At 39.9% G+C, this 27,483-nt stretch overlaps 2 long non-coding RNA genes across 2 annotated transcripts in view; one reads left to right on the top strand and one right to left on the bottom strand.

The window, feature by feature from the left end:
* The first annotated feature begins 1,438 nt into the window (after positions 1 to 1,438).
* Positions 1,439 to 25,963, top strand: LOC141571592 (uncharacterized). Its single transcript, XR_012496454.2, has 3 exons — positions 1,439 to 2,563; positions 16,685 to 16,818; positions 20,340 to 25,963. It is a non-coding gene; the product is annotated as an uncharacterized LOC141571592 (long non-coding RNA).
* The window catches only part of LOC141571593 (uncharacterized), a 76,338-nt gene continuing 62,888 nt past the window's right edge, over positions 14,034 to 27,483 (bottom strand). The window contains exons 2-3 of the long non-coding RNA XR_016020402.1: positions 17,385 to 17,470; positions 14,034 to 14,774 (exon numbers count right to left, since the gene is read on the bottom strand). This is a non-coding gene — a long non-coding RNA (uncharacterized LOC141571593). The remainder of the gene's footprint in view (positions 14,775 to 17,384; positions 17,471 to 27,483) is intronic.

Raw genomic sequence — 27,483 nt, 5'->3', positions numbered from 1 at the left:
TTTTATTAGAAATGGAATCTCTTGCTAAATTTTAAAATCATCAGTTTGAATATGTTAGATGATCTGTTATGATAAAAATGGTTGTTAAAATTAAGTCTTTAACCAGAATTTCTTGGAGAAAGGGCCAAATGCAGAGTGAGAGCACAGAAAGTACAAGGTGATCCTAGAGTATCTTGTGCCAGAAAGTAAGGTCGTGTTCAAAACAGAGGGGGACATGACATGAGAAACAGTAACCAGTTTGAAGAGATTCCTATAGGCCAGACCATGGACAAGTTGAACATTAAAATGAATGGTAAGTGTAACAGATTATGATCCACCGAACAAAATAAGAACCTGTGAGGACACATTGGTGTATATAGAGAGGTAGAGAGAGAGAGAGAGAGAGAGAGAGAGAGAGAGAGAGAGAGAGAGAGAGAGAGATTGAGAATGGACATGGGAAAGCTTGTCCTTATAACTGAAGGCCAACAAATAAAGAAGGAATAATGGAGTATGAAAATCATCAACAGATGCAAAGACTAGTAGCTTAAAGTTTAATGTGCAAGCAGATACTGATGTAGTCTCAAAGTGTCTCCTCAGAAATTACGATTTTCAAAATAAAAAAATAGGAACTTTATAGTGAAAAAAAGAGCATATGCCATGTTTATCATGTGATCAAATTTAGTGTCACCAGTACTAGGACAAGCTGGCACCAGATTTCTCCTGATAAGATGCTTAAGCGGGTCACAACATCACTTCTGGAGCATTCCTGCCCAAAATGCATACCTTAAATCTAATTGTGTGAATATATATTACAAACCCAAATTTCAGAGTATTCTACTAAGTAACTGTCCTGTATGTTAAAACAATGTCAAAAATAAAAACCACAAAGAAAGACTATTCCAGATTAAAGAAGACTAAAGAGATAACAAAATACAATACATAATTTTGGATTGTATTCTGGACTGAGAAAAATAATAGCTATAAAGGACATTATTGGGATAATTGATAGAATTTGAATGTGGACTGTGGATTAAATTACAGTATTGTATGATGTTAAATTTTTGTGATTTTGATTTTGATAACCATACTGTGGTTATTTAAAATAATGCCCTATTTTTTTGGAAATATACTGAAGTTTTTAGAGGTAAAAAGACATTTAAATTTCAAATGTTTCAGAAAAATAACACAAACAGAGAAGGACAACAGAGTGGCCAAATGTTTAACGTTATGAATCCAGGTGCAAGGGATGCAAGTGTTCTTTGTACTATTCTTGCAACTTTTCTGTGTTTGAAATTAATTCAAAATACTTCAAATGTTACAAAAAAGAGACACAGATTTTTAGAGAAATGTCACCCAAATGCAATCTGTAGACCTTGTTTTTATCCTAAATGAAACAAACCAATTCTAAGACACATTTTTGAGACAACCAAGACAAGTTTAACATGCTCTAGGTGTTACCTAACATCAAGGAATTATTATTGATTTTGTTGGATGTGATATGATACTATAATTATGTTAAGAAAAAAGTCCATATTCATTTGAGATACATTCTGGAATATTTATAGGTGAAATGATATAATTTCTGAGGCATGATTTAAAATATTGCAGGAAATATTAAAGAGGTGGGGATAAATGAGTTAAAACTGGCAAACTCTTAGCAATTTTTGAGGCAAAGCGATGGCTGTATAGGTGTTCATTATTCTCTTCTCTCCTCTTCTGTGTATGTGTGCACATTTCCATAATACCTTTTGTAAACTTTCAAAGGAAGAAAGAAAAATCCAAGAAAATATTTCTTTATTGAATGACAATGAAAAATGATTAGTATTTTGGTTTCTGTCATTTTCTCTTCCATTTTGTTTTAACATTTGAATGCAGGTTGAACTGACACATTTCAAACTAAGCAATGTTTCTCTCTAAAAAAGAATTGCTGTCCACGTGCTCTCATATTTTGAGAGAAATTTAATAATGAGGTCAATTATTCAAAACATTCCTGTGTGCGCTCTGTATTCTTTCAGTGATAAATCCACTAATCCGTGGTTCAAACGACTCCACTTATCTTTCACTGAGCACATCACACACGGCAGGTACTGTCCTAGTCCCCACATCCTGCTGTGAGGAGAAAGCACAAGACAGCAGGTGTATGCAGAGGGTAGAGGCAGTGCAGTGGTGGGTGTGGCCCAGGACGCAGGGCCAGTGGAGACACCTGTATAGGTCTGCAGAGGAGAAGCAGGAGGGCAGAGCTGACAGTGGGAAGGCTGTGAGTGAAGCTTGCCATGGGTCCTTAAAATCAGCAGCAGGATCCTTGCCTGGTCCTATAGTGAGGGAAAGTCATTCTTGGCAAAAAGTGCAAGCATAAGCAAGGGTCCTAAAGCGAGAAACAATCTAGTACCACAAATAAATATTCAAAGCTAGAAAACAGGATGTGAGAGGGAGGGCAGGAGGAGAGCATGTGCCAGAGAGGAAGTGCCACATCACAGAGGGCTGGGCTGGCACACCCAAGCTGAAGGTTCTTCACAGCCCAGTGGAGAAGGGTCTGGAAGGGACATGGCTGGTGGCAAAGAGAGGATCATGGCAGAGGACAGAGGTGAGGGGGGAGTCTGGGACCCCCAGAAAATGATTTGTGTTTATTGAGCTAACAAATATGAGAAGGGAAAGTTTGGTGGAAATTGGACCCCACTGGTTTTGGGATAAGTTGAGCACTAAGAACTAATCACGCAGGAGTTTTCCAGCAACATCAGAAGACAGGCCCGAGGAACAGAGATCACCTACGCAGAGAGAGGAGACTGAGAAAGGAAGAAAGGCCAGAGGTAGGAGGAAAGAAAGGAAGGGCAGGCAAGGAAGGGAAGGGGAGGAAACTAGAAAGAAGGAAAGGTGTCCCTCAGCTTGATGTTGTTACTGCCAATTTGCAGTTGTTGAGCTGGTTCCCAGAATTCCAGAGGTAGTTTGTAACCCTAGAACCACACAACGGATCTGACCTACATGGTGATCCAGCTTGACTGAGGTTCCATTAATGCAACACTCTAACTAGTAAGCTATGACATGTATGATATGTTTGACAGCTGCTAGTTATCTCGACTGTGTCTTATGAAGAGTTAAAAGAATGTGGTGTGAGTTCTGTGTGAGGATGCCTGCCGTGATTTCCAGCAACCTGTGGGCTGATTCTTCAAGCATATTTCACCACAGGAACTTCATTTCTCAGCTCATAGCCATGAATGCATAAATCACTCAATATTAAAATTCATCTTTTTCAAGACTCACCCTCTTCCTATCTACTGTCTAAGGGAAAGACATCTTTCCTAAGTGTCTTATTACGAAGACACTTTTAAGGGAGACTAAAAAGTCTTAAATTTCAAAGCTATTTACTGTTCTAACACTTGCTCTTACTCTAAGGGAGTTTTCCTCAGTGCAGTGAGGGAGATGCCCTGACCATACTTTCCTGAGGTAGCTCTTTACTCACTCGCACTCCTCCCAGTGGTGTTGGAGAACTCTCATGACACTTACAATTAAGAGACTTCTGTCTGAGCCACAGGACACTACTTCAGAATTTGTGACTTAGTTATATTCCTTCACTTCTCAGAGCCTCAGTTTCCTCCTCTGTGTTTGTATTAGTTTCCTATTTTTTGGTGTGATGTTGTGACTTCTGATAAGAAACATATATTTGGTCTTTGTCCTGATTTCTGTCACAGAGCTCGTAAGATCTTGGAATTTCCTAAGTAATGAGAGTAATGAAGGTGTCGTTTGTTACATTAATGAGGTGACTTTTGGACGGCACATAAAGGTGGAGGCTGGTTGCCAGTGGAGACAACCATGTGATTTGAGGGTTGGAACTTTCAGTCCTATCCACTGACCTCCTGGGAGGAAAGAGGGGCAGGAGATTGATTTCAATCACCAATGGCCAATGATTTAATCACTTATGCCTATGTAATGAAGCCTCCATCAAAAACAAAGGACAGGGTTTGGAGAGCTTCCTGGTTGGTGAACATGTGGAGATTTGGAGAGAATGGCACACCTGGAGTGGGCATGGATGCTCCCTACCTTTTCTGCATACCTTTCCTCATATATCTTTTCTATCTCTCTGGCTATCCCTGAATTATATCCTTTTATAATAAACTGTTAATTTGGTAAGTAAAATGTTTCTGTGAGCTGCTCTAGCAAATTAATCAAACCCAAGGAGGAGGTCATTGGAACCTGCAATGTATAGCCCGTAGTGCAGAAGCACAGATGACAACCTGGACTTGTGACTGGCATCTGAGGGGACAGGGGGCAGGGCGGGGGAGACAGTCCTGCAGGACTGACCCCTTAACCTGAGGGATCTGATGCTATCTCCAAGATAGTTCAGAATTAAGTCGAATTATACGTCACCCAGCTGGCGTTGGAGAATTGCTTGGTGTGGGGAGAAAAAACCCACACATAATTGGGTGCAGAATTGTTACCCTATAATAAATTATCACACCCTGAGTGACCTAAAACAGCACAAATTTATTTCTTGCAGTTCTAGAGGTCAGAAATCCAAAACGGGTGTCAGTGGGCTCAAGATGTTGACAGGGCGGCATTCCTCCTGCAGTGAGGAAGCTTCTGTGCCAACATTTTGTTTTTAATAATAATATTGAAAGTGGAGAAATTTATTTTTACATTCCTAAATGTTCTTTAAGTTTTTAAGCTTCTAGAGCAAAGTTGTCCAGTAGAAAATATAGTGTGAGCCATATATGGAATTTAAAATAGTTTAGTAACCACGTTAAAAAGTATAAAGGAACAGGTAGAATTCATTTTAATAACATTTTGTGTTTAATTCATTGTATACACAATATCATTTCAACATGTAATTCATATTAAAAGTGTATAATAAAATATTTTTTAATTCAGTCTCCTAAATCCAGGATGATGTTTACATCTTCAGCTCATCTCAATCCTGATTTGCTGCATTTTAAGTAATCAAGTCACTCACGTGACAATTAGCTACCATATTTGACAGCATAGTTCTAAAGCATATTTCTCTATTACTAAATAAACACTTTATGTAATTCAGAAGGACTTGAAATTTAAATATAATTAAGAATTTTAATATTTAATTCTTAAATATTATTAAGAATTTCACATTTAATTTACCTTTAACTTTGGATCACCACTGATCATCAGTTTATTTATAAGTCAAAGGAAAGATACTTGTGGCATCATTTGTCTCCCTTTAATATAGTGTTGGGCTTTGCATTCGTTGAAGATTAATATATTTAACTCCTTGAAGTATAAATAAAGCTCGTTTTTCCCCTTTTACTGAAAGTTCGTTCTGTTAAGGAAATCTGAGTGCCGAGAGGCTCCTATACCTTGATTCAAGGTAGCTATTGCTTTATAAATAGTTTAAACAATTTTGAATTGTATCCTTTCATCATCCATCATAAATCATTTATTTTACTAGCATTTCAATCTTTACTAAAGACAGGAAAGCATCTGGTTTTATTTGAGCTGGGCCTGTTGGCTCAGTGAGAGAAAGTTATGTTTGGGAATCTAAGGCTGCTGGTTGAGGCTATGGACTCAATGCATAACATCCCTTAAATACAAGATTTAGACAGGATTCTATAAGGTGGGACAGGTAAGAGCAAATGAGTACACAGAAACCTTTCAGTACTGCTAAAAACAAGCAAAAGTTTATGCTGTTTAGTGACATTATTTTTATATTAAAAAGGCACATAGTACTTGTAAAATAAAACTATAATTTATATCACCGGGTTCCTCTCAACAAAAGCGTATCAACCAGCTGGTATATGATTCATTGTTCACATGAATATTTTTAGACTTCTTTTGACTTGTGCCCCAGCTGGTCTAGGGTACATTTTGGGAACTAAAAAGTTAGTCTACAAAAGGAAAGAGTAAATAATTAGTACAGTGCTTAATATCAACTTGTGATCGCCCATTTAATTGTCCAACAATCCCTACTTATCATGCTAGAAAGCAACAAATGGTCTCCATTCTTTGATAATATTCTACTAATGGATAGTATTTTTCTCATTGTTTAGCTATGCATTCCCCATGGTGAAAATTGAAATTATAGGATTCAAATCTATCTTTTCGTAAGACTGTTAGTTTTGCACTACTAAGAAGTAACACAAGTACTTAAAGAAAAGGCACTTTTCATTCATGCTTTTATTCAAGAGATAATGTGTGTTATTTCCTCTTGACATTGGTGGAATAACTTGTTTCAAACCAGCTCCTTCATTGTGAATAACTAGGAAACTGGACAAAATAAATAAACATCTGTTTGAAGATCCCAGAGAAGAAAGAAACTTAAGAAGGTGAGCAGGACAATTGATCTGACTTTTTCGCTTTGAGATATTTGCCAATTAGAAAGCAGACTGAGCCATACCATGAACTCAAAAGCAGCAGCTGAAAAGCTAACTGGAGCTGGATACAATTTTAAGGAACTGAGCGGTGGGAGGTGATGATCAGGACAACTGTGGTCCAGAATCCCGAGAGAACAAGGGACCCAAGTAAAGACACAAACATTCCAGTGTGGACTGCAGAAGAGCTACATTTTAGAAATAGGGGTGTCATAAATAAGCTACCCTCACAAAGAATGAGGCCCAGCTTCAAACAAGCTCAGTCTCTAACTTTATTACAGGACTCATCTTTCTATAAGGAGCAAAAGTAAATTCTCTCTTATGAAAGGTAACATCACATAGAGTCTCCGATTGGCTCTAATTATATATACAGAATATCTGGCATTTTTGTAAAAATAACCAAGGACACAAAAAGACAGATAGTGACTGAAAACTAAGAGAAAAGCAAAGAGACACAAAAAGAGACTATCAAGAAATCTAGATATTGAAATTTATCAGGTATAGAATTTAAAATAACTGTGATTAATTTCTTCAAGAAATTAAATGAAAAAATAGAGAATTTCAGCAAAAATCCAGAAATAATAAAATGGTATATGAAGTTCTAAAACTAAAAAATACATTATCTGAACCCATGGATGAATTTAATATTAGATTAGACACAGATAACAATAGTAATAGACAACTAAAAAATAGAAGGAACATTTCTGAGATGAGCCAAAGAAGGATAAAAGAGTGGAAAATTCACAAAACACTATGAACAAAATATTTTTAAAACCTTGAACAAAATATTAGAAAATATAACCAAGCAATATATAAAAAGGATCACAACCAAGTGAGACTTTCCATGAAATGTAAGGTTGACTTAGCACCTGAAAATAAATCAATGTAGCTCACCAAATCAATAGAATAAAGGGAATAAACTGATAATATTAGTGTTTGCAGTAAAAACATTTGGGAAAATCAAATCCATTTATTATTTTTAAAATTATTAGAAAACTAGAAATAAAAACGCATGTTCATAACCCAATAAAGAATATTTACAAAAGCCTATGGTTAACAAGCCAAAAATGAAATTAAGAAAACAATTTCCTTTCTGTTAGCATCAAAAGGAATAAAATATTCAGATAAATTTAACAAGACATACATTGAAAAACTATAAAATATCATTGGAAGAAATTAAAGACTAAAATAATTGGAAAGATATTCTATATTCATGGATAGAAAGACTTAATATTCTTAAGATAGCAACACTCCCCAAATTATTTTACAATTCAATACAATCTGTAGCAAAATTCCAAGTGTTTTTTAAGCAGAAATTGACAACTGATCCTAAAAACTCATATGGAAATGAAAGGGACCCAAAACAGCCAAAAATCAGAACAAATTTAGAGGACTCTCACTCCCCAGTTTCAAAATTTGCTGCAAAGCTAGTCTCAAGACTGTAACTGGAATAAAGAAAGACATATAGACCAATAGTGTAGAATTGAAGTTCAGAAAAAAAGAAATGTTACATTTTGGTCATTGTCTTTTGACCAGAGGGTCAAGATAATTCAGTGGATAAAGAATAGTCTTTTCAATAAATGGTGCTGGGGCAAGCAGATTTCTACAAGTAAAAGAATAAAATTGGGCCCTAACCTCATATCATATATATATATATATATATATATATATATATATATATATCTCCTCAAAATGAATCAAAGAGGTAAATATATATATGTACATATATATGTATATATACATATATATATATATATATACACACACATATATATATATATATATATATATATATATATATATATATATGAATACATAGGACTAAATCCTTTTAAAAATTTTTTATTAAAATATATAACATACAATATTTCATTAGTTTCAGGTATATACAACAGTTTTTCAACACTTATTTACCTAAAGAAGTGATCACCATAAGTCCAGCTACCATCTGACACCATACTATGCTGTCACAATATTATTGACTATATTCCCCATACTGTATATTACATCCCTATGACTTATTCGTTTTATACCTGAAGATTTGAACCTCTTATTCCCCTTCACCATTTCCCCCCTTTTTTAATTTTTTCAATTATAGTTGACATTCCATATTATTTTATATTAATTTCAGGTGTATGGCACAGTGGTTAGACATTTATATAATTTATGAAGTGATCCCCCTGACTAGTCTAGAACCCACCTGGCTCTATACATAGTTATTACCGTATTATTGACTATATTCCCTATGCTTTACTTTACATCCCCATGACTATTTTGTAACTACCAATTTTTACTTCTTAATGCCCTCACCTCTTTCACCCTGTCTCCCAAAACCCCTCACATTTACCACCTCAAAAAATCTAGTACCCATATGACACCATACATAGTTATTACAATATTATTGACTATATTCTTATGCTATACCCTACATCCCTTTCACTACTGTGTAACAACCAATTTGTATTTCTTAATCCCTTCCCTTTTTTCACTCCTTCCCAACCCCCCTCCCATCTGGCAACCATCAAAATGTTCTCTGTATCTATGAGATTTTTTTTCTGTTTTGTTTGTTTGTTTTGTTCTTTAGATTCCACATATAAACAAAATCACATTGCATCTGTTTTTTTCTGTTTGACATACTTCACTCAGCACTGTACCCTTCAGATCCTTTGATGCTGCCGCAGATGGCAAGAACCCATTACCTTCCCTTGCCCTTGGCCAAACAATATTCCATTATATATATGTACCAACTACTCTTTATCCATTCATCAATCAATGGACACCCAGGCTGCCTCCACATATTGGCCATTGTAAACAATGCTACAATGAACATATGGAGGCACACATCCCCTCAGAGTAGCATTTTGGATTTCTTTGGATAATTACATAGAAATGGGATTACTAGGTCCTTCTTTGTTACTTGTTATAGCCTTTGTTTTAAAGTCTATTTTGTCTGGTATTAGTGTTGCTACCACAGCATATTTTGTTTGGTTCCATTTTCATGAAATATCTTTTTCCATCTCTTTACTTTCAGTCTGTGTGTGTCTTTTGATCTGAAGTGGAGCTCTTGTAGGCAGCATATATAAGGGTCTTGTTTTCTTATCCATTCAGCAACCCTATCTTTTGACTGGAGCATTTAATCCGTTTACATTTAAAGTAATTGTTGATTGATTTGTAGTTACTGCAATTTAATGATTCATATTTTGATTTTATTTTATTTTTCTATCTTAAAGAAGTCCCTCTAACATTCCTTACAATACTGGTTTGGTGGTGAGAAACTCCTTTAGCTTTTTCTTGTCTGGGAAGCTCTTTATCTGTCCTTTAATTCTAAATGATAGCTTTACTGGGTAGAGTTATCTTAGTTGTAGATCCTCACTTTTCATCACTTTGAATATTTCCTGCCAATCCCTTCTGGCCTGTAAAGTTTCTGTTGAGAAATCAGCTGATCGTCTTATGGGAGCTGCTTTTAAGATTCTGTCTGTCTTTTACCTTTGGCATTTAAATTATGATGTGTCTTGGTGTTGGCCTCTTTGGATTCATCTTGTTTGGGACTGCACTTCCTGGGCTTGTATGTCTACTTCCTTCTCCAGGTGAGGGTAGTTTTGTTATTATTTCTTCAAATAGGTTCTCATTCCTCACTCTCCCTCTCTTCTTCTGGTACCCCTATGATGTGAATGTTGGTACGCTTGATGTCCCAGAAGTCCCTTAAACTCTCCTCATTTTTTTGGATTTTTTTCTTTTTACTGTTCTAATTGGGTGTTTTCTACTACCTTATCTTCTAAATTGCTAATTTAATCCTCTGCTTCATCTAAACTACTGCTGATTCCCTCTAATGTATTTTTCATTTCGGTTATTGTAGTCTTATTTCTGCATGGTTCTTTTTCATGTTTTCTATCTCTATGTTTATGTTTCCTATCTCTTTGTTGAAGTTCTCCCTGAGACCATTGAGCATCCTTATAACCAGTGTTTGGAACTCTGCATCCAGTAGATTGCTTGTCTCTATTTTGTTTAGTTCTTTTTATGGAGCTTTAGTCTCTTCTTTTATTTGGGAAATGTTTTTTTGTTTCCCCATTTTGGCTGCCTCTCTGTGTTTGTTTCTATGTAGAGCTGCTATGCGTCCTTGTCTTAGTAGAGTGGCCTATGTAGTAGGTGTCCTGTGGGACCCAGTGCTGCAGTTTTCCTGGTCCCCAGAGCTGGGTTCTCCAAGTGTGTACCTTGTGTGGGTTGTGTGTGCCTCCTTGTGGTAGTTGAGACCTAATTGCTGTTTGCACACCACTGGAAAGGATTTACTTTTAGGCTGACTAGTTGTGAGGACTGGCTGTGACAACAGTAGAGTAGCTATTGTGTGGGGGCTGATCCTACAGAGCAGGCTTTGTTTTAGCAGGGGCCTTGTCCCTGTCCAGTCTGCCCTTTGGGTGTGTCATCCTTGGAAATGGCCAGGTGATGATCTGGCCCCATCCAAATCTGGCCACTGGACACGCCAGCCCTGGGGCATCCTGGGAGGTGACCCACTGCCAGCCAAGTTCAGCCTCAGGGCCACCTGACATGAGCCACAAGGTGATCTAGAGGTGGTCACCGCTCACACTGTGCTGGAAGGTGCCTTGATAGCCCAAGCTGTGAACCAACACTGGCTGTCTCTAGTGCTGATCTTAGAGCTACTCAGCCAGAAGCCAGATGCTGCTCGCTTGGGTTTTGTGAACCTTTGAGAGATTTTGGAATGTCCGCAGCATGAGCCAAGGCAGGCCGTTTATCAGGAAAAGCCACTGGAAGTGGCTTGGGTGTGCTTCAAAGTTGGCTGGTGCCTGGTCTCAGAGAATCACTAGGGCGTGGCAGATGAAAGGTGACAGCCAGTTTGATGCAGCCTCAAATACAGCATCTCCCTCCATCTGCATGCAGGGAGGGGGATGGCTCAACAAAGAAACAATGGCTTCTGCCAGCACCTCCACCAGGGAGGAAGCTGCCCCTCCAGCCCTCATCTTAAAGCTAGACAATTCAGTTTCTCTTCATATATCCCTGGAACCTTTTGAGCTACTGTCCCACTTCTGGAGCTCAGAACAAGTGATTCCTTCCATGAGTTAGTCTGTGTGCCAGCCCTTTAAGAGGAGCACCTGGGAGTGCAGCCATCCTCCGTCCCACTCAGCCACAATCTCCACTGGTTTTCATAGCCAGAAGTTATGGGGACCTCTCTCCCTGGCACTGGAATCCTGGACTGGAGAGGGCTGGAACTCCTTGCTCCTCAGTGGGGGACCTCTGAAGCCGAGAGATCACTCCTGATTTTCAATTGTCACATGCAGGTGTGGGACCAGCCTGTTCCTTGTCTCCACACCTCCTACTTGTCTCAAGGTGGCTTCTTATGTATATCTGTAGGTGTAGGTCTTCAGTTTGGCTAGACGTCAGGTGATTCTCAATGACGGTTGTTCTATAGCTTAGTTGTAATTGATGTGGTCCAAGAGGAAACGAGCCAGAGTTTACCTACTCTGCCATCTTGACCAGATAATCCATAGGGGTAAATTTTCATGACCTTGGGGTAGGTAATGACTTCTTCATTATAATACCAAAAGCACACACTACAAAATTTAAAAAAAAAAAAATAGACTTCATCAAAAACAAAATCTTTGTGCTTCAAAGTACACCATCACTAAAGTGAAAAAGATAATCCAAAGAATGACATAAAATGTTTGCAAACAATATATCTGAGAAGAGACTTTTATGCAGAATATATAAAGACTTCTTACAACACAAAAATAGAGGACAAATAGCCAAATTTAAAAGTGGACTAAGGATTTGAATAGACATTTTCCATAGAACATGAACAAATTATCAACATCATTAGTGATAAGGGAAATGCAAAGCAAAACCACATAGAGACACCAGTTCACATGCATTATGATGGCTATAATAAAAAAGACAGATAATAAGAATTATTGGGGAAGATGTAGAAATACTAGAAATTGGAACCCTCATGGCATGCTAGTGGGGATGTAAAAATGGTGCCACAGCTTTGAAAAAACAGTTTGAAAAAAAAAGTTAAACATGGAGTTACCATATGACCCAGAATTTCACTCTTAGGCGTATGTCCAAGAGACATGAAAACGTATATCCACAGAAAAAAATTGTACCTAAATGCAGAATTACTTATAATACCCAAAACTGTGGCACCATTTTCAAGTGACAGAAATACACTATCATGATGGAAAAAAAGAATAAAATATATATTTATGTAGCTTATTTCAACAAAGAATAAAATGAGAGGTGAAATTAGACATGATGTGTCAGATAGAATGTGGTGGTGGCAGATGTGTCTTCGCCCTAATGAGGGGCCTGACTGACCCCGAAGAGGAGCGGCCCACTGAGACCTCGGTGAGGCAGCTCCCTCCGAATCATGACGTGAGACACATCAGTAGTGAGACGAATTATCTGTCCTTGTGAAAAAGCTGAGTCTGTGGCAAGGAGGTGAAGGTGAGAGAGATGTGCTGACAGCTGAGGGAACAATCTGGTGACAGCACGAAAGTGGTGTGCAGAGAAGTGCTGAGATCTGATGATTCGCTGATGATTCGCTGCGGCTGAAGTACTGTTGAGAAGGTTATGGTGTCACCAGAGGGTGAGGCTGACAGGAATGACCTCCAGGCAGCATTCCAGAAACTCCGCCTACAGTGGCCAGAAGTGGCCCCTGCACTCTTCTCTGCCCTGAGTGTCTGCCTTCCCTCCCTGCCCCACCCTCCTGCCAGATTCCCTGGACTCACCTCAGAAAACAGCTGTTTGCACCTTGTCGCGGAATCTGCTCCCAGGAAACCCAAAGACAAGAGTATAGTATCATACCTCCTGGGAGTTCCTACCAGGGGCACAGGTGTAGCCCCAGCCACCATGGGAATCTCCAGGCTCATCCATGGGCCAGATACAATTCCTGTACTTCTCCCAACATTTGTCCATCAAGGACGGTGTCAACATGGCTCCTTTCCTCAGAGGAGAACAGCAAAGGAGACAGACAATGCACTATCTCTACATGCATCACAGGAGCACAGCTGTGTTATCCCCAAACAAGAAAGGAAAGAAAAATAAACATTTTAACTTTATTCCACTTGATCCTCAGAAAGTCTCGAAAAGCCTATAAAGAAACTGAGATTCGATCGGGCTATGTAACTTGGCCAAGTGCACACAGCGAGAAGCTGGGAATCAGACCCAGGGCTTCCTGATTTCACAGATTCGTTTCCCTGTGCCAGTGCTTTTTGCTCAATCTGGCCCATGGACTAGCAGCGTCAGCACCACTTGGGCGCTGTTAGAAATGCAGATTCTCAGGGCCACCCTAGACATGCTGAATTTGAAACTCTGGGGTTGAAGTCCAGAAATCTGCATTTTAATATGCCACCCAGAAAGTTCTGATGGCTATTCAAGGGTCACACTCATCCTGTACTATGCTTTCTCCCAATAGGAAGGTCATTTTCTTTTTAAGTCCTAAAAGGAAGGTGATTCTGCTTTTTGCATCAATATTAAGATATCCATGTCATGGTTTTAATTCACCTCCATTTGTCCTTGCTTTATTGAACAAAAACTAGGCACCCACCTGTGGGGAGCCATGGTTGCAGATAACTCTGAGCCTTATAGAATGGCTCGGTTTATGCTTAACCTAAGGCATTGTCTCTGCCTGCACCTGGAGGGTGCTTGCAAGCTGCTAAGGAATGTGGTGGGAGCAGCCAGTTCCCGGAGACACAGAAGACTGATGGCTATTCAGGGTAATTGATAAGATAATTACTTTTGGGAGTTTCAGTGATTTTGTATCCTCTATGAAAAAGTTAAAATTTACATTTGTTAAGGTAATGCATGCTTTCTTTGTTAAGTTGCACGTACTCAAACTGCATATATTGGTGAAGAAAAATAAACTCGGGGCTTCAGCATCACTGAAGACCGGCCGCATCAGCATTTGTATGAGTGTCTTTTATCCATTCCCACTCCCCCATTTAGGTACTGATCGACTTGTGGCGGCTGGCCCGTCACACCCACCGTGCAGAACTGATTTCTGTCATAGGCATGGTCCCAGGGATGACTCAGATAACAGATTTGTTATTAAAGGAGATTTTCCTAATTTCTGTGTCCCAACTTATAGAAGGGGGGAAATGATAGCAAACAGGTCTCACCACATCTCTGTGAGGCGTACAGTGCTAAGGAAATGTGTGCTGAATGAACGCATAAATCTCAGTGATCGAAGGCAGGGGAGACTCATCACTGAGTTTCTCTGTCTATGTGTCACGTAAGAAATTTAAGCTAATAGGCACAAAAATGTTTTGGATAATGAATAACATGAATAGATTATCACAAAGGGTTGTTAGAAGCAGCAACGTAAGTACAGCTAGTGGGTAAGTGTGGGCTAAGGACTTCAACTTCCTGGCTCAATCCCCGCAGTTACTTACTCACCCACTAGCTACGCGACACTGGGCAAGTCACTTAATCTCTGCTTCTCAGTTTGCTCATCTGAAAAATGAGAGAATAGTAACTATTGTGAGAGATCAAGCAAGTTAATGCCCACTGTTTGAATATCACTGAGAAATTTTTCCTGGCTTGCTCAGGCAGAATTATGTGCTCTCCCTGAACTCAGACAACATTCTGTTCCCAAGATCATTACAGTGTGTGCCAGTGTAACACACAGAATAAAAGATGTCCCATTACATTTAAATTTCAGATAAAATAGAAATAATTTTTAATGCATCTTCCACATATTGCATGGGGCTCATATACTATAAATATACTAAAAAAATTTTCCAAGTTAAAATTTAACTGGGTATTCTTTTTGTCCCCTAAATCTTCAACCCTAGTTTATCGCCCCTCACTTTGTAGGGTGAGAACAATGTCTTACTTAACTTTATATCCTTAGAACCCAGCAGACTTCCTGGTACACAGTAGGTGCTCAATAGATCTTTGATAAATAGGTGAAGGGGAATTACTTCCATGAAAGACAGGACCTCCCACCACAGGGCAGCTCCAATTATTTTGTTGCTGTTCTAACAGAGTTACATGCCTTGATTGTAAGTCCAGCTAAATTTTTTCTGCAGAATCCAATGATCTGACTGAGTAGCTTTTGCTCTCTACTTAACACCTGGAAATTATCAGGACTCTAACTGTGCCCAAATTCCACACTGTACACTGTAAATTCCACGCTGCTCATGGCTTTCTTTTCAGCATGACAAGGGCCGCCATATTAGAAAACAGAGCCAGACATTCATTTGCATTCATTTGGCATTTTTTAACAGCTTTCCAGGTACCGTGTATGGAACTAACAACAGGGGTACAAAGATGAATGACACAATCCATATCCTTCAACAGCAGGTTTTATAATCTAAATGTTAGAGTTAGGAAGGAAAATAAACACAAGGAAAATGTTGGCATTGAACGAAGGGAATTGAGACCTCAAGAGGATCAGACATCAGTTCAAAAGAACATTATTCTCTTTTCAAAGCAGAGAAAATTTCCCTTGATGTGTGCCAGTCTCAAGGGTCTCCATTTTCTTTTCAAAACACAGAGTGATGTAGTTCAGATCTACAGAGATCTCCTCCCTCCTGAGACCAGCTACTTCACCTAACAGACTTGAGCTGAACCCTGGGAATCAACATTCCTTGCACTCAACTTTTTTTCTTTTAAGGTAGTAACAAACTCATCTTTGGAAAGTAACTCTTTCCTGACTCCATCAAATCAGGATCCCTTTGTTATCTTACCTTATCACAAATCCCTATGCTATTTCAAAAATATTTTGATCTTGGATTTTATCAGTCATGGGAAGAAGAGTAGAAAATGGCAAAGCCATCGAGGAAGAAAGAGGGGAGGAAAGAGCCCTAAGAACACAGAGAGCTTTTCTTTGCTTTGCCTTCAGAACTAAAGAGCAGCCTCATCCACTGTGTCCCAGCTACTCATAAAATAGCAGAATTTATCAAAAAAAAATGGATTTATAACAGGCCTTTAGAAGTAAAGTCGTCGCATGGGGCTGAGTCAGGGAATTACAAGCATGAAAAATTATTCAGTCCCTTAAATGAAGCCATATGTAAAGAACGGGATAAGTTTCAGAGATGAGATTTGATGTGGTCCTACTTAGAGATGGCTTAATGCTAAGTGAGAGTCATGCATAGACACATAGAGCTTCAAATAGCCCAAGGTATTTGTTCTTCTTCCCTTTATTACTGAAGAATCTCATTATGCGTCTTCTGAGAAAGCGTGAAATTTTGCAGGAATTAAAATCTGGTTAAATCTCAAAATATTTTAAGTTCCACTACCCAAGATTTTAATAGATGTATAAAGGAGAAGCAGAGAAATGTTTCTGTGGCTGATTAATAGCACAGATGTCTTAACCTGGAAAGATTCTTGAGGAACATGTTTTCTAAGTTTTGTTTTAGAAACCAGAAAGCTGAGTTCCAGAAAGGGTGAAGAGCTTGCAGACTCTGATCACCCTGAGAGCACACCTGGCACATGGGCATGTAGCGATCAATAAATACTTGCTGACTGAGTACATAAATCTCATTGACTGAAGGTAAGGTGAGACCCAGTAGAACTTTTCAGCCCCTCTATTTATCTTGTTTTGCTTCTTAATGATACTTACTTATTGCTTAGAGTAGGGGTGTCCAAACTTTTTCAACGTTTTTTACCAAGGGCTAAATGCGGTAAAATACACAAACAGCTGGGCCACTCACTCGAAGTGAAGTACGTATTGCCTCACCTGGTTTATTTAAGTAAACAAAATATAGTTTTGGAATTTGCTGCGGACCAATTAACAATGGATTGCGGACCACAGTTGGCCCGCAGCCCGCAGTTTTGACACCCCTGGCTTAGAGAATGCAAGCAAAATAATATTTAAAATTCATTCTGATTATCAGTTGTAAAACAAAAGCCCTTCTCCGGGCAAATTCACAACCTCGGTACTTCAGGACTTCAGATAAGCAAGCAGTCAAAGTGTTTGTCCATGTATCTGTTTCTGTATCCAAAGAACATATATCCGTCTAATTCCCTATCTCTACCTAATGAAAGGGAAGGCATTAATGGATTTGAAGGGATCAGCTAATTGAGGGCAGAGCCCAGATTAGATGCCCAGTCTCTTACCTCCCAGACCAGGGCTTGCTCAACAATTCCCAGCTGTGTCTTGGCTTGTGGGAGACCAGGCTCTGCGCTTCCCAAAGCAGCTGCCCCTGAATGAGAGGAAATGATGCACAGAATAAATATTACACAAAAAACTCACCTTAACATTTTCATCTTCATCCTAAATAGCATTATAGCTCTATGTGCATTTATTCAGTCAGCAACCATGTTCTGATGACCCACTATGTGCCAAGCTGAGTGCTAGGGATGGCACTGGGTACAGTTGGACAGGCAAGCTGCCTGCCCTGTAGTCTCCACTCCAGTGGGAAGAGAGGATTAAAGGGGAGCCTAAAAAACTCCAGAACCTTCCAAAGAGTGAATTTTTGAGTAAAATATGTTATATGTGAAGAACTAAGAAGCAAGTACATTTAATAATTAGGTGAGGGAGAAGAAAAAGACATGGGATATCAGGAGAAACAGGCTTTTTGTCCTACAATTAGAAACTTACGAATGTGCATTTATATTGTGTCAGTAACTTCTCTTGAAGAAAAAAGGAGCATGTCTGTCTCTAACACGCCCATTTCGACTTGTAACATTAGAGTCTTGCTTCGGCCAATCAGAAAATGTATAACTCTCCCAGGGGTTGGTTCCTCATCCATAGTGACTGTTATTCAAATTAGCTGGTCTTCACTAAATTGGCATGCCCTGGAAAGAAGGAGACACAGCCTATTGCCTGTTCCCACCCTCGTTGCATCTACCACAGCAGTTTTCAAATGCCTCGGTCTCAGAAACTCTTTCCACTCTCAAAAGTCATCGAGGATTCCAAAGAGCTTTTGCTTATGTAGAGTAGACCTGTCAATATCTACCATCATCAAAATTAAAACTGAACAAAAGTTAAAGCACATATTATTAACTCATTTTTTAAAGAATAAACCTACCACAAGTTCACATAAAAGGTATATTTTTGTGAAAATAACATTTTTCACAATAAACAATAGTGAGAAAAATAGCATTGTTTTATTTTTTGCAAATCTCTTTAGTAGCTGTTTTCCCATATCTGCTCCTGCAGTCAGTTTATTTCAATATATTATTTTGGTTGAAGTAGATGAATACAACCCAAGCTTAAAAAACAGGCTCTTGGAAAAGGGAGGAGTATTTTAACAACCTTTTAAAGTACTTGTGGATATTCTTCTTTGCTACTACACCCGAACTCAACAAGTGGAACTTTTTAAAGTGTTAGTTGCAGGGTGGAATCTGAAGCTATATCAATGAATTTTCTATTCATTAAAATCATTTGTTTGTCTTGTATTTTGAACAGGTCTTTCAGCCATACCTCATTTTGTAGCATCATGCTTTGGTCAAATGGGAAATATTGGCTCATTGAGTTACACAGTTCTTCTAAACAGTTGATTCATTTCATTTTACAGTATCAAAAAGTCCCATGTGTTAATATTACCACTGATCTCATCAGAAATGTCTGTAAGTACTGAAAAGATATTCAAGTTTGCCAAACTTATAATTTGCACTTAAGATCTTGAAAGTCATGGGCAGTGAATGCTTTCACTTGTTTTTCTTGAAATGACAGACTCAGTTTGTTTATTTTTTTTGAAATGTATACCAAATACCAATTTTAAATAACCATAGTTTGTCTGTCAGTTTTCCCTTTGAGTAAAAATAGTGTTCTGAGAAGAAAAAGCTGCTACCTGAGCTTGTAAATGAATCGCACATGTGCTTTTCCCAATAACCTCTGGTGCAGTTGGGTGCCGCTGCTGTGATTGGTACTAAGACGACAGCAGTTTTAACCCACTACTGCTTTGGCCACATAAATGCAAATATCAACACAGTGAAAAAGGCAAATACAACTTAGTGTTGTTATGAAAATAGGTTTGACCTCTTGGACTCACTAAAAGTGGTCTGTGGATCTCACTTTGAGAACAGCTAACCTGCCACGCCCAGAAAGAGCCGAGGTCCAGCACACTGGAATTTCGTTCTGCAGTTCTCTACACTTTATCCCTTGAGCAACCCCTCTCACACAGTTATTGTTCCAAGAATAGTCTTCTGTTTGCCAATTATGGCTAGATTTATGTTCTTGAGACCAGAATTCGGTTTGAGTTTAGTAAAATTTCTTTTACAAATGCTGATATGGGAAGATAACCAAAGTGACTACACATCAACAAACGTACATTTAACTCAGAACTTTGTGCTTGGGAAGGGCAGAAAGCATATTCCCTGTCCTTGAGCTATCTGCCATTGAGCTGGCAACATAACACAGAGACGCAGGGTATGCAATAGTACAAGACAGTACTTCCTGTCAAATGGCTGTGGATGAAAAACGCAGCAGTTCTTTAGGGAAAGGAAGGCTCACTAAAGCCTGGAACATCCACAGCTTCTTCAGCAAGTTTACTGAGGACCCACTGGGTTCCAGACACTGTTCTAGAGACAAGGGACACAAGGATAAACAAGAAAAAATCCCTGACTTCATAGAATGGAATTTCTAGGCCAGAAGACAGGCAATAAACAAATATGTCATATAATGACAGGTCTAATCAGTAAATCTACAAGACACAGACTAACAAGAGAAAATGACCAAATTTAACTACATATGTACATATGAAAACCACACATACCTGAGAGAGTCAGGGACAGAAAGTTAAAATGAGGTACAGCTCACATTCTGAGCTAAGAATGAGGTAAGGCACCTTGGAGCTTCAGAGGGGAAGAAGGTCTTTGCAGGAGGATAAGAAGAGCAGATGTTCAGTAATTAACAGTTTGTCCTGCCATTTTAATAAGTCATAAATGTTATCTCTGATAATCTTATTATGGGCAAGGCCCCTATTTAAATTCTTCTAGATATTGGGAGGGGAGGAGGAGAAGTTTCTCTTGAGCCTGTAGGGTCTTGGTTGCCTTTAGCTCAACATAATCCACTTAACCACATATGTATATCTTGGGGTGACTCATTCTCATCTTGAACCTCTACAGGAGCATGAAAATCCTATCCAGTCACATTATGAAAAAATTAGCATATGCATTTTTTAAAACCAACATCTCCACCAGGATCTTTCTAATGAAATAATATGGGGATCAGGAGAGAACAAGAAACCATGTTCATGCAGCCCTTCAAAGTCAAGGGAGAAATGTGGAATACATAGCAATGTGAACCCACATCAAAACTGAATGGCGTCTCTCAAGGTCAAAGAGCCTCAAAATGGTTATTCATGAACAACATGTGCCCTCAAAGCTTTGTTGTCTTCATGGTCTTAAATGGCATTTAACTGGCTTGCATTTGAACTCAATAGCATTCCGAGAAGCAGACAGAAATGTTGTAAAAGAGGTAAAAAGCTTTTTCAAAGGGAATTATGTTCCAGGAAGAGAAAGTCATCCGGAAACACTTAGGAAACTCTCATGCCTCTGAGCCTGGGGAACATTTCTGCACTGCAGCTAACCTCTAGACGTGCCTGGAACTCAAGGACCATCGTTATCACCAAGGGAGAGCAGGAAGACCCTCATCACAAACCTCCCAGACGTCTTCATCCTGTGCAGGCTCCCACCACCTAAGTAATTAGAGTTGGAAGAGACCTCAGAGCCCATTTGCCCAACAGCCCAGCCAGTGCAGGGGCCCCTTCTACACAGCTCTCCTAGAGTTCACTTGGCCCACAGGACCATGCACTTGGCCACCATGTTTTGGCAAGGAGTTTAAGAAATGGAAAAAGCAACAGAAATTATTCAGCAAAAACACATCACCAAATGAGTGAATGTCACCAAGTAAAACACAGTGAGTAGAACCAAAGGGTTTGACGGAGGGAATATTTCCCATGAGGTACACAAGCTTCAGCTGTGAGCCACCCCAGGGAGCATTCACTCTCAGCGATCCTCTCCCTCTGACCCTGCTGCCTCACAGCCTTGATGCCCGCAGCACCCTGGATGCCCCCTGAGGCAAGGCCCACAGCTCCCGCAGCTCCCACTTTCTTCTCTCCACTGATCTCGTCCCCTCAGCATGAGACCTCCTATTAATGCGCCTTCTCTCTGAACCCTAATTGGGGGGCAGGGCCTCCTCTGGGAGAGTCACTCAGCAATTTCAGGTTCATTTGCATTTGCTCAACCATGATGGTGCCCCAAGGAAATCACCCTGGGGCAGGATCCTAGAGAAACTGTTTATTACGATACTTTCACTGTCATGGTTATACATCTTCACTAACGAAAATTAAAGGTGGAGAAAAGAGAAGAAAGCAAAACCTTCCTTAGCCCCATGACCCATTGCCGGGTCTTATTTTCTGTTGCTCTCCACCATGGATACTTCTCTTTTCTGCCATGATGAACTCAGTATAGAACACATTATATCATGCTTTGCCATGTATTTTCAGAACAGGAGTGTTTTCCAAATTTAAATCAATTTTAAAATATATGTATCTATACTGCTTGTGTGTGGCCTGCTAGTTTCCTAGCTGGGTGCTGGTGATACCGAGACCAAAGAAAGAATCTTTACTCCCAGGTGATGGCTTGAGGGGCAGGCATTATTTAGGTGGGGATGTACCCGAGTGCCCTTTCCGGAGGCAGGATCCCCATGCCCCTCATGAAAGATGCACAATCTTCCCCTTGTTCTTTTTGCATGAAAGTCTGAACAATAAGAAAATTCTCTGAATTTTGCCTGAGCTGTTGGAGCTCAGCAGCCTGACTCCAGGCACAGAAGAGCACAGGCTGGTTGAGAACACTGAGAAGTGCCATCCTCATGGGCTGACATCAGGGAAGATTGGCAGCAAACTCTCACCAGGGTCTGCCAGGTGCCAGGCACTGCTCTGAGCCCTTTATTTGTGTTTAATTCTCTTAACAACCCAGTAAATTACATATTATGAGGACAGCTATTTTAAAGATTAAAAAACTGAGGGACTCTTGAGTATCTTGCCCAAGAATACACAAAGATTCCCTAAAGGGAGAAGAGGCATTGGGTTTATTTGTTTGGTATTTCTTCCCTCTTTTTAAAACCTTTTTATTTGCACCAGCGTTAGATTTACAGAAAGGTTGCAAAAATAATACACGCCTCATCCAGCTTCCACTAATGTTAACGTCTGATGTGACCAGGGTACAATGATCAAAACCAGGAAATTAACATTCCTGCACTACTGTTAACTAATCTACAGACCTTATCAGACTTCCATCCGTTTTTCCACCTATGTCTCTTTCTGTTCCTGGAACCAGCATTGCATTTAGTGCTTATTTCTCCTTCTCCAATCTGTGATAGTTCCCATCTTTCCTTGTTATTCATCACCATGGCACTTTTGAAGAGTACTAACTGGATATTTTGTAGAATGTCCTATCATTTGGGCATGTCTGATATTGTCTCATGATTAGAAGGAAGTGATGGATTTGGGGCTAGAATAGCACTGAGGTGCTAGCTCTCATGTACTGCACCCTATCACAGGGTTGTTACTGGGAATGTTAACTTTGATCGCTTGGTTAAGATGGTGTCTATTGAGCTTCTCCATTGTAAAATTGCTATTTTTCTCTTGGTTATTGGTAACTATCTTAGAGGAAATACTTTGAGACTATGCAAGTATCCTATATCTCCTCAAACTATTAGTATCCATTGGTGGATCCTGTTCACAAAAATTAGTACTGAGAAGTTCGCTAACAGTGATTTTTCTATTTTCCTTTTTCTATCTACATATATTAACAGGAATAAGAGCTGTCCCTTCTCCTTCAACTATTTATTCATTCAATTATTCATTTATATCAGTCTGGGCTTATGGGTATGTTTCCCTATGGGTTATAGTCCAATTCTAGCATTATTTATTTTGTTACTTAAGTTGCTCTAGCTTTGGTTTTGGGGAGCCCCTTCAGGTTGGTGTCTAGCTCTTGTTACCAGTTAAGAGAGCTTACAAATAATGATACTAGTGTCAATGAGAACGCCAAGTACCCAGGTTTTGGTTTCTAAACAAATTTTCCAATAAAACAAATCAGGGATCCTTTAAGAAATGGTTGATTCTAGGGCTGGGGAGTAACAATTCAAGGTGAACATGGAATGCCTAATGGAAGTGCTCGAATAAGGACGGGGCTGCTTGTTCATTGCCATGCCTGGTACACAGTGGGTGGTCATTCACATTTGTTGGATGAATGAAGGTCTCAGGGATGACCCTTGCACCTGAGGGCAAGTGCTCAGACCTCCAGGTGTATGCCCAGGGTCACCAGGTATTCGCAGTGACACCTGGACAGCCCACAAAGGCATGAGGGAAGCGTGTAGCATACCAGCTTGTGCCCCATCCCCAGTGGGTACCCAGGAAGTAGCCCAGGGGAAACTGGCACTCACATGGCTTCTGTCTGGCACCCTAGGCTGCTGCCTCATGGCTGCTATAGGTGGAGATAAGAGCAGCCCCCTGTGGGTCCCCTTTGCTCATCCTGCTTGTGTGGCTGCCCTGGCTCAGACTGGCAAGGGCCCTGCCCTCCTGCTAGAAGGGCCTTCCCCCACAGATGGACTGGGGCTCTGCAGGAGGTGGTGTCCTGCCTTCCAGCACTCCAGAGGGAAATATAAAATGATCTCATAGATCTATGGAACTGAAAACTGCCTGGTACATGTTATACGTTCAACAAATGTGAGATTTTATCATTAATATTAATGTTTCTAAAAGAAAAAGTTTAGAAACTGCTTCTTTTCCAATAGCTTTCCTGGAAGTTATACTCTCACCCCTGAGAAGAGAAACTAAAATATAATGAAAACTGGAGGCTTCCTTTATACAGTCCTGGGTCACAGGTCTCTGGCAAGGCAAAGTACTCCCCTTCCCCCCAGGGTGAACAGGAAACTGGTAAACCAGCTCCTGGGAGGTTGGAAGCAGTGATTGGCAGTGATTCTTCCCCAAACCCTCCTTGGTTGCTTGGCTGGTTTGAATGGAGGTGGGGGATTAGCTAATGTGGACTAAAGAACAAGCCTAGAGACCTTGGGACAATTTTCATCACAGCAATCCCATCAGAAACATCCACCCACATGGCCTGGGTCCTTCCTGAATTTGCAGAAGGGCTTCAAGTGACCTCACCCAGGACTGCTTCCTGAAGGTCCTTTCCAGCTAATCTTAATTTACTAAAAGAAGTATCCTGCATTCCGTGCCGAACGAATGTTCTTCGCCCTTCTGCCAGTCAAAATGATTCCAGTGATCTTAACAAAGCCTTGGAGAAGCTGAGTTCAAGACGCCTTTCTCTTTTCTCTGTCTTCTTCCCTTTTCCCATTAACACAACCCACCAATGGTTAGTCCCTCATTGTAAAGTGTACCAGGTCTTAGGAGTCTCGTCTTAGCTGGGAAATGTAAGTGTGTGGATATGAGTTTGATACTGCTCGTGTCCCCCTAGGAAAGTGGGGTGTGAACATCACAGTACTGGGGGGAGTGACAGAACCAGCAGGTCCAGGCCACAACTACTGAGGAAGGAACTCAAAGCTTCACTGCACCCCACTCCCCACTCAGCCTGGCTGGGACCAACTACAATCAAAGTTCGTGAGGAAAGATGGGGACTTCCTGGATTTGAGAGCAAAGGAAGTATTTAATTTCCTGGTGGGATTGCATTTTAAGAATTCATATTTCATGAATTGTTTTACATTGAAGCTGGCTCTTTGGATTACATTATTTGGTAAGCTTGTTTAAATCACATAGTTAAGCATTGTTTGGAATGGAAAATGGGTGTGCCTTCTTGTCTACCGTATCAGGAAGACTTGGGTTAAACTTCAATGTCTCATCTTGGCTGATGGCAGAAGCTTTTCCAGCCAATATAAGAGAGGCCATAACAAACACCTGGAGAGGCTGAATGAGTACATCACAGGGAAACAGCAGGAAATATCTGAGAACCAGGCTCATGAAGCGAGGGCAAGATTTGCTGATACTCTTCAGGGGTAAGAAGCACTTTCTGATTTGGGATGAGTGCTCCCTGGATTCCATCACTCAAGCTTGGACCAGGCTTCCCTTAACAGGCAGCTCTGGGGCTGTAGCCCTGATGTGCAAATATGGTACAATGTAGATGGTCTACACATGCACTGGTGTCAGGGCTGGAGCAGCTCTCGGGAGTCCTGCCTCCTGCCCTGCAGTGAGTAGGTATGGTTGCTCCCCCATCACGTTGGTGAAACATAAGACCTATATCTGGGCATGGGGTCAAAGGCCTCTCCATCAGGTTTCAACCTATCTCCTATGAGTGCTACACAGAGGTTGGGACCAACGTCACAGCCAATGGCTGTGTTTCCATCCATGGCCCTCTGTCAGGGTACCCGCCAGGTGGAGCACTCATGGCTGAGAGTAGGACTCGAGCTATTCTTGGTCTTTGGAATATATCATCAAAATAAATATCAATCTTTGTTTTTCTTTTATTTAATTAGTTTCAGGTGTACAAAACAATGCAATAGTTAGACATTTCACCCCTCCCAAAGTGATAACCCTCCTCCCCCAATCTATTGCCCCTCTGACATCATACATATCTATTACAATTCCATTGACTGTATTACCTATGCTATACCACATCCCGTGACTATACATATTAAATTTTAGTTGACATTAAATAAATAAATAAATACAACAAGAACAAGACAAACAAATGAGAAACAGAAACTCATAGACACAGACAATAGTTTAGTGGTTGCCAGAGGGTAAGGGGGGCAGGGGGTGGGGGGTGGGAGATGAGGGTAAGGGGGATCGAATATATGGTGATGGAAGGAGAACTGACTCTGGGTGATGAACACACAATGGGATTTATAGATGATGTAATACAGAATTGTACACCTGAAATCTATGTAATTTTACTAACAATTGTCACCCCAATAAATTTAATAAAATAAAATTAAAAATAAATAAATAAATAAATATCAATAATATCCTGTTTTGTCCCTCATGTAACAGTCCCTCAAAAAATCAATTTAGTTATATGCACTCTGGATGCTTTTAAGGTATTCTTTGATACAGTAATCCCACCTCTGATAATGAACCTGAGGAAATAATGTCAAACACAAAGTCCAGGGACATCTTTGTTCACAAATTTATTTTGAAAAAAACAGAAAAACAATCAGAATGTTCATGTGCCTAACAAAAAGGGAACAATTTAACTAGAAACTGGATTAACTTTCTGGACTAATCATTAAAATTATTCTGGGAGCTATCCCATGCAGTCACCTGGCTGGGGCAGGATGGAAAAGAGAGAGAACTGGGCCCCTGTGTAGCACCGGTAAGGAGGGGCCGGCCATCAAAAGGCTGCAGCGAGATCTCAGAGCGGGCCCTGCACAGCCCAGGCCAAGAAAATGGATCACAAGTTCTGGCAGCCATACACGTTCATCAGGGGATCAAGAAAGAAAGAGACCCACACCCAACAGCCACAAGATGAGCTTCACCTTAACCAGAGGTCACCAGGAGCCAGCAGGGAATAAATGTGGGGACAAGCTATCCCCCACCCCCATGGTGATGTAATTGAGGCCTCCCACTATGTCTAGACACCACCCAAAGAGAAGACGGAATGGTCTTGACAAATTAAACATTTATTTCCTGTTATTCCAAAATAGGTTGACAGATGGAATACAGGATGCTTAGCTAAATTTAAATTTCAGATAAACAATGATATTTTTTTTATATATATATTAAGTATGTCCCATTCAGAAGTATGTCTTATATTTTATTTGCTAAATCTGGTAACTATACCCCATACTGTTTGGATTTTTCTTTTTTTTTTTTTTGGTGGTGGGGGGGGTTGTTTTGCTTGTTTTTTTTAATTAGAATGTACCTAGAGGATATTATGCTAAATGAAGTAAATCAGACTGAGAAAGACAAATACCCCATACTGTTTTAAATTGGATTGGCCTACGTACCTGGAATGGGCATGTTTAGGGTTCCTTGGGGAAAACAGGAACGTGTGTTTTGGAAGTTTTATTCCATTAGCATTGTTTGCTGTTGTAGCATTTAGCTTTTCATGTCACTACTGAATAGAAATGGAGACTCCAGGATAAAATGAGCTCAGTTATTTAAAATGAAATTACACTTTCTGCATGTTTGAAGAGTATGGTTTTTACATCACTACAACAACTTTGGAGATGTGGAAAAGAATAGGTGAGGAAGTATAAAGAAAAAATTTCTCTTTTTTCATCAGAAACAGTCTGATATGTATAAAGATACTG

This window comes from Rhinolophus sinicus, chromosome 2, assembly GCF_057876585.1.
Source record: "Rhinolophus sinicus isolate RSI-liver-muscle chromosome 2, RSI-T2T, whole genome shotgun sequence".
In the NCBI taxonomy this organism is placed as follows: domain Eukaryota; kingdom Metazoa; phylum Chordata; class Mammalia; order Chiroptera; family Rhinolophidae; genus Rhinolophus; species Rhinolophus sinicus.
Note: the sequence above shows the minus strand (reverse complement) of the source record. Positions and strands in the feature narration are given on the sequence as shown.